The sequence below is a fragment of the Octopus bimaculoides genome, chromosome 19, assembly GCF_046866305.1.
Source record: "Octopus bimaculoides isolate indiv1 chromosome 19, ASM4686630v1, whole genome shotgun sequence".
In the NCBI taxonomy this organism is placed as follows: domain Eukaryota; kingdom Metazoa; phylum Mollusca; class Cephalopoda; order Octopoda; family Octopodidae; genus Octopus; species Octopus bimaculoides.
This window is the reverse complement of record NC_142946.1, coordinates 10,968,628-10,975,220: the sequence shown is the minus strand read 5'-3', so window position 1 is coordinate 10,975,220 and position 6,593 is coordinate 10,968,628. Positions and strand designations below refer to the sequence as shown.

The 6,593-nt window shown below is 35.2% G+C and overlaps 1 long non-coding RNA gene across 1 annotated transcript; it reads left to right on the top strand.

Annotated features, from left to right (window-relative positions):
• The first annotated feature begins 4,608 nt into the window (after positions 1-4,608).
• On the top strand, positions 4,609-6,215 carry LOC149131764 (uncharacterized). Its single transcript, XR_016245143.1, has 2 exons — positions 4,609-4,998; positions 5,118-6,215. It is a non-coding gene; the product is annotated as an uncharacterized LOC149131764 (long non-coding RNA).
• The last annotated feature ends 378 nt before the right edge of the window (positions 6,216-6,593 follow it).

Here is a 6,593-nt window from a genome sequence, read left to right as displayed (position 1 = left end):
CAGAATTGTCAAGCACACAAGACAAATTATCAGCATCTCCTCCGTCTTTATGTTCTGAGATCAAATTCCGCCGTGGTCGACTTTGCCTTTCATATTTTAGAGGTCGATAAATGAAGTACCAGTTGAGCAACGGGGTTGATGCGATCGACTTAACCCATCCCCAAAACAGTTAGTCTTGTACTAGATTTTGAAACCTTTTATTATTATTATTATTATTATTATTATTATTATTATTATTACCGTCATCATCACCATAAAGCAACTCACATATACAAACACCAAAGACTACTCCTTTACTTAAAAGTGCACCAGCATACGTCGTATAACCGATATTTATTGTTTCTCTGAAAACTATTAATTTTCAAGAGTGAAAACAAAATTATAAAATGAAAAAAGAAATGATAAAAATCAGCAAAAAGAAAAGTGTGGAGGTCATATGACAAGAAAAAGGGCAGGCTACAGAATCACATGACTTGCTATCTCGTTGAAGCAGTATATTTTCTCAGCTAACCCTTTTATTAACAGCCCTTCCCACTTACAGTTCTGCTCTTCACCTCTGTTATTACTAAAATATACTTGTTGATGTTAATTTTTTTCTTCTTCGTTCCTTCTCATTTCCTTCTTACTGCTCTAAATTTTGTTGTTGATCTTCTATGCAAATCTACGCTTGTCGTCTCTCTAGCTGTTGTCATTTTTTGGCTATTGTTTAATTCCAGGTCAACCCTGTTCGAGTTTTGAGTAAAATAATATTCCGACCTTGACTATTCAGTCTGATTTTCTGAAACAAATCTGCCATCCACTACTGCCTATTTCATTTGGGTTACTCTGTATACTATAAAAAAATATATGAAGAAAGAAATATAACGGTATTGAATGATTTGAGAGATATTTCGCTGCTTGTTTTAAGAAGTTGAATCACAATATAAATGGTGTTGTTTCTATCTTCATACATCTCTTGCTTTTCGTTTCGCTTATTGTCTAAAACCATCCCGTTGTTAATATCATCCATAGCTACTGGTCGCAATACTCAGTTTGATTAGATATATCAATTAACTTTATCGAACTATTGATGGATTGGCATAAACGTTTTATCGCCGAGGAAAATTTTTGTGGCATTGATTCCATTTCTGTAATGTCTAAGCTCCAATCACGCGCAGGTCAGTTTAAATTTTCATTGCTCCAGTTTCGATAAAATGAAATATTCGTATCATCCTCTGACACAAGGTCTGCAATTTGGGGAGAGAGTGCAATTAGGGATGAGAAGGTATTTACTTCGTCGTACACGAAATGATAAAATGCAAAGTCGTAAATAGAGTCAAAGACGCCGCTTTCGATAAAATCAAATTTTATACGAGTATTTGGTTCAGTTGTGTCTCCAATTTTCCATCGCCCCAAAATTGCCGTCTTTGAGCCTAATTTGAAAACATAAAAATGCAGTGAGTTAGCCGAGGTAAGTTTAATCTCTCAGCATATCGATGTTGATTAAGTAAAGTTTAAAAACTGATTCCCACTCCCCAAAATATATATGCATGTACACACACACACACACACACACACATATATATATATATATATCTACATGTATATATATACATAAATACATACATATATATATATATATATATATATATATATATATATATATATATATATATATACATAAAAATATTGGTAGTTAAATAGATAATTTACAAATATATGCCTATAAATGCATATATATATATGTCTGTGCGTATGGGCTCTTATGCCTGTGTGCGTGCGCTCGAATGTGTGTGCGCGCGTTATGATGTCTATGCATATACCTATGTTGATAGTCAACAAGATCTCGTGGATAGCGAATATACTACAGTCAATTGAGATCTGAAAGCGAAAATCATTGCAAATATGTTGAAATCTTCAAGGTCAGGTTAGAAGGAAAACAAACGTAAACCGCAACATAACCTCCAACACCACAAAAAACAACAACAAAGAGAAATAAGAAAGTTGTGAAAAAAGTCCAACAGTAAAAATATAAAAGGAAACAAAACAAATTTCACGAAAAAAGAAAACATAAGGTACAAACATAAAAAAGGTAGAAAGTAAAACAAGCAAATAACAAATACATAATTAAAGATAAACGCACTTGCGAGTACACATAAAAACTAGCAGAGATACAAACGCGTACACACAAATTCATATGTATATACATACATGCATGCATACACACACATATATATATATATGTGTGTGTGTGTGTGTGTGTGTGTGTGTGTGTGTATGTATATTTATATATATATATATATATATATATATGTGTGTGTGTGTGTATATATGTATATATATATATATATATACACACACACACACACACACACACACATATATATATATATATATATATATATATATATATACATATATTTATATCTGTGCGTATGTCTGTGGGTGTATAGCAGGACTTCTCTAAATTACACAGGTCGACGTGATGATGGTGGAGAGACGGGGGGAGATAGAGGGGGGATAAGGGGAGAGAGAGAAGGCGGGAGAGACAAACGAGAGCGGAACAAAATACCTAGAAGACGCTGTCTGATTGTCGAAGTTAAACATCTTAATTAGACTTAATTGAACTACTCATTGGCTGTTTCGCTCCCTAAACTAGTGTAATTACGCCAGGAAGGGAAATGATTGCTAGGTCAAACTAAGACGAATGGACGCTGGAATTAATCCAGGCTTATTAACTAGTTTACCATAACAACCAGATTTTGGCCTCGTTTTATTCCTGGGTTGAGGTGTATTTATTTATTTGGATTTTATTTGGGTTTTGTTTGCTTGGTTGTGTGTTTTCAGTTTTTTTTTTGTTTTGCTCAACGTTTGTTATTGTTTCTTTTTAATGTTTAACTGATGGTCATATCTCTAAACTTTTCCTGTTTTTGTTTTATGTTGTTATAGTTGTTTTGTTGATGTTTATGTTTGAAAATCATTGGTTTGCTATATGATATATATATATATACAATATATATATATATATATATACAATATATATATATATATATATATATATATATATATATATATATATATATATATATATATGCATGTGTGTGCGTGTACATGTATAATTATTTCACAAATAATACCTTTTCTACATTCAGATGCATGTATATATTTTGTTGATATATTTATGTATATATGTGTATGTGCGTTTGTGCGTTTGTGCGTTTGCGTGTGCGTAACTGATTGCGTGCTTGCAATGGTGTCTAACGAACTTGTGTGTTTAAGCGTTTCTTTGTAGGCGCGTAGTATGTGTTCCTGAAATTTTCGGTTAAATCTCATTTTGAATCGCTAGCTTTATTAATCCTTTTAAAACATGATTTCGTTTCTGACTGAACTTTCCATTGTCTATATGCCTATATATGCCTATATATGCCTATATATGCCTATATATATTGTCTATATGCCTATATATCTTTGTCTCTCTTTATTTGCTTTCATTTCCTTGATTTTATTTCCTTTCATTATGTACTACGTGGTGATATATATATATATGTGTGTATGTGTGTGCGTGCGCACTGGTCTCTTCTATTGGTTCCAATTTATCTCTAAGAATAAACCTCGAGCATCCATCAAAAGTTGCACAACTTTCTCCAAAATGTGTTATTGTGTTGTTTGTCTCGTTGCAATGTCTGGTTTCTGCGCCCTTCCATCCCTCCTATACACCATTTATACACAATGTGAAGGTGCTGCCATCGACTCAACTTCACGAATTTAATAATATAACAGACGCACGGGCATATCAGACACAAACCAATTTGAGATGCGCATACTGAAGGATAATATCTTATTAGAGCGTTAAAACTTGTGAAAGGCTAAAATTCCTATATTGGGCCTGAGATAACATTTTGATACATTTGTTTGAACAAAAATACTTCTTATATTCCAAAGGTACCTACCTTACGAGCTGCAGACCAGTACTGGACAGTAAATCATTTGGTTTCGAGTCATTCACAAAGAATTTGAAGATGTCGTTTCTATTTTATTAATTCTTGTCTTTGGGGGTCTCTGTATGTCCCCCATCCCATCCACTTGACGGCCGGTTTTGGGGTCTTTACGTCCCCATAACATAGAATGAGAGAGACGGACAGGAAGAAAGTGGGACAGAGAGAGAGAGAGAGAGAAAGAAAGAGTGATGAGTGTTTGTATATTTCGCTGTAGTTGTGTGTGTGTGGTTGTGTATGTGTGTGTGTGTGTGTGTGTGTGTGTGTGTGTGTGTGTGTGTGTGTGTGTGTGTCTGTGTTTGGGAATGGCTTTGGGCCTGTCCACTATGTTTGCGCAACGAGTGTATGCATATTGTCGACACTCATAAAATTCATGATTTCGTACGAAAGATTGTTTCTCGGTAAATGTCATTGTTTAATTAGAACGAACCATATATACGAAAGAAAAAGGAAAAGAAAATACAGAAGCATGAGATATTACTAATTTTCGATGGAAATTAAAATGACAATACTAATGAATGAGATGTATCCAAAGAGGATTAACATGAAATTAATTAGAAGAATTTGAAAATAAAATTATATTGCGCATCAAATATATTTTTAATTAATATATTTACATAGCAGAATAAGTACATGTGTGCAAGTGACACACAGAGCTGTCTCACTTACATTCGCCATGTTATTGAAAAGTAAACCGTACATATGTATATCAACCAATTCAAATACTGAATTATCATTGCTATGGCCTAATAGACTGTGAGATAAATTCATTCGTTCTTTTTTACCGTTGACTTTAATCCTGTGTAGGCGCGCGTCTTATTCATCAGGGTGTTGGACTCATGATCTAAAGATTGTGGTTTCGATTCCTGGACTAGTTGAAGGGTTGTGTTCTTGAACAAGACACTTCATTTAACAGTGTTCCAGCCCACTGAACTCGAAAAAATGAGTAACACTGCGACGGAGAGGTGTCCCGTCCAGTCAGGAAATATATACGCCATGGAAACAGGGAGTCCGGCCTTTATGAGTCAATATGACTCGTGAATGAACATTACTTTTTCACTTTACTTGTATAAACCTTAGTTTTCATCAAGAACTTTAAAAAAACAAGTCAATAATATATTCTACCTTATTTTTTACCTTCAGGTGGAAATCGTCAATTCTTGTCTCGAAGCATTCATCGAACCAAGTTTTCAACTGAACGTTGTTGTTGACAGAAGTGCCTTGCAACTTGTTGGAGATGATAAGTAGAGGCTATATCAGAAGAATACAGTGGCCTGCAGTAGAACCTCCCATTCAAGCTGGTGAATAATTTTGGGGTCTAATTTGCGATGTGTAATCGAGCATCACCGTGTCGAACACACAAGCTGTGACGCCGTTTGAATCGCTTCAACTAGATTGTCTCGATGGGATGTTTCAACATTGAACGTAAAGGTCTGCATTCGACAAATAGTTGTTTTCAAGCATTTCATAGTATATTAGCTCTTGCCAATCCCACCAAACATGTCGGAACCGAGCCATTCTTTCCTCTGTTCCATAATGAGGTAAAGGCAACATTTCTCGTAGTCGGTAACGAAATATTTTGTGCCCGCGAACAACCTTGTGTGAAGTGAACAAACTGGTGGCATTAGCAGAACACTGGAGTTTTTCTCTATCGTTTAGAGCGTGTGCAGTTCATTCCTCGAGATTTCGGATCACACCCATGAAATAAATATGATGTGAGACTCTGTCGTAAGAGCCTCCCATCTCCTGGGTTAATTTTCCAAGGAACTGGCAGGGATCTTTGCGGATGATCTCATTCAGTTGATCCTCGCGGAACTGAACAGAACAGTGGGAGAGTCCGTGAGGTCTACGTCTTTGAAGCGTTTAAATTTATTTCTGTTGAGTTCTGTCAGGAGCAGCCCCTTCCTTACGCAACACAAATACCTCAAGCAGAATTGGTAACTTTGGAAAATTGATCAAAAGTATGTGTTAGAAATACCCATTTTATTTATTCGACTCTGTATCGCTTTAAGTCTGTAAAGAGGTAAAATTGATTTAAGTTTCAAAAACGATAAACAAAACATTTAGACAAAGAATAGTTACAGACACAGAAGATCATAAACACTACTTATTTTCCTCTTTTGTTTCAAATTGTATCACAAGGGAACGAATTTATCTGGCAACCCAGTTATATACAAATATGGAATAGAGAATATATTCAAGTCACTACTGCGACGAAAAATTTCTTGTGGTCATTGAAAACACTTGCGTATTTTCTTTGGGATAACATCTGTATAGGTTGTACTGACACATAGAAAATACTGCTCAAGCAAACATAGTTGTGTGTGTGTGTGTGTGTGCGTGCGTGCGTGCGAGCACTGGTCTATGAAGTCTATTCCATCGGTGCCAATTTATCTCTGATACTAAACTTCGAACGTCTACAAGAAATTTCATCAAAAGTTCTACATCTTTCCCCTAAATGATTTTCTTCAAACAGGCATTAATTTTTCACGCTCTCATGTCTAGTCTGAGCGCACGTCTGACCTCATGTCTTACTTGCACACGCTACAAACTCGCTGCTTTGTAGTCTATTTCTCTTCTATTCGATAGTATAAAAGACGCACGTGCATATAAGACGAA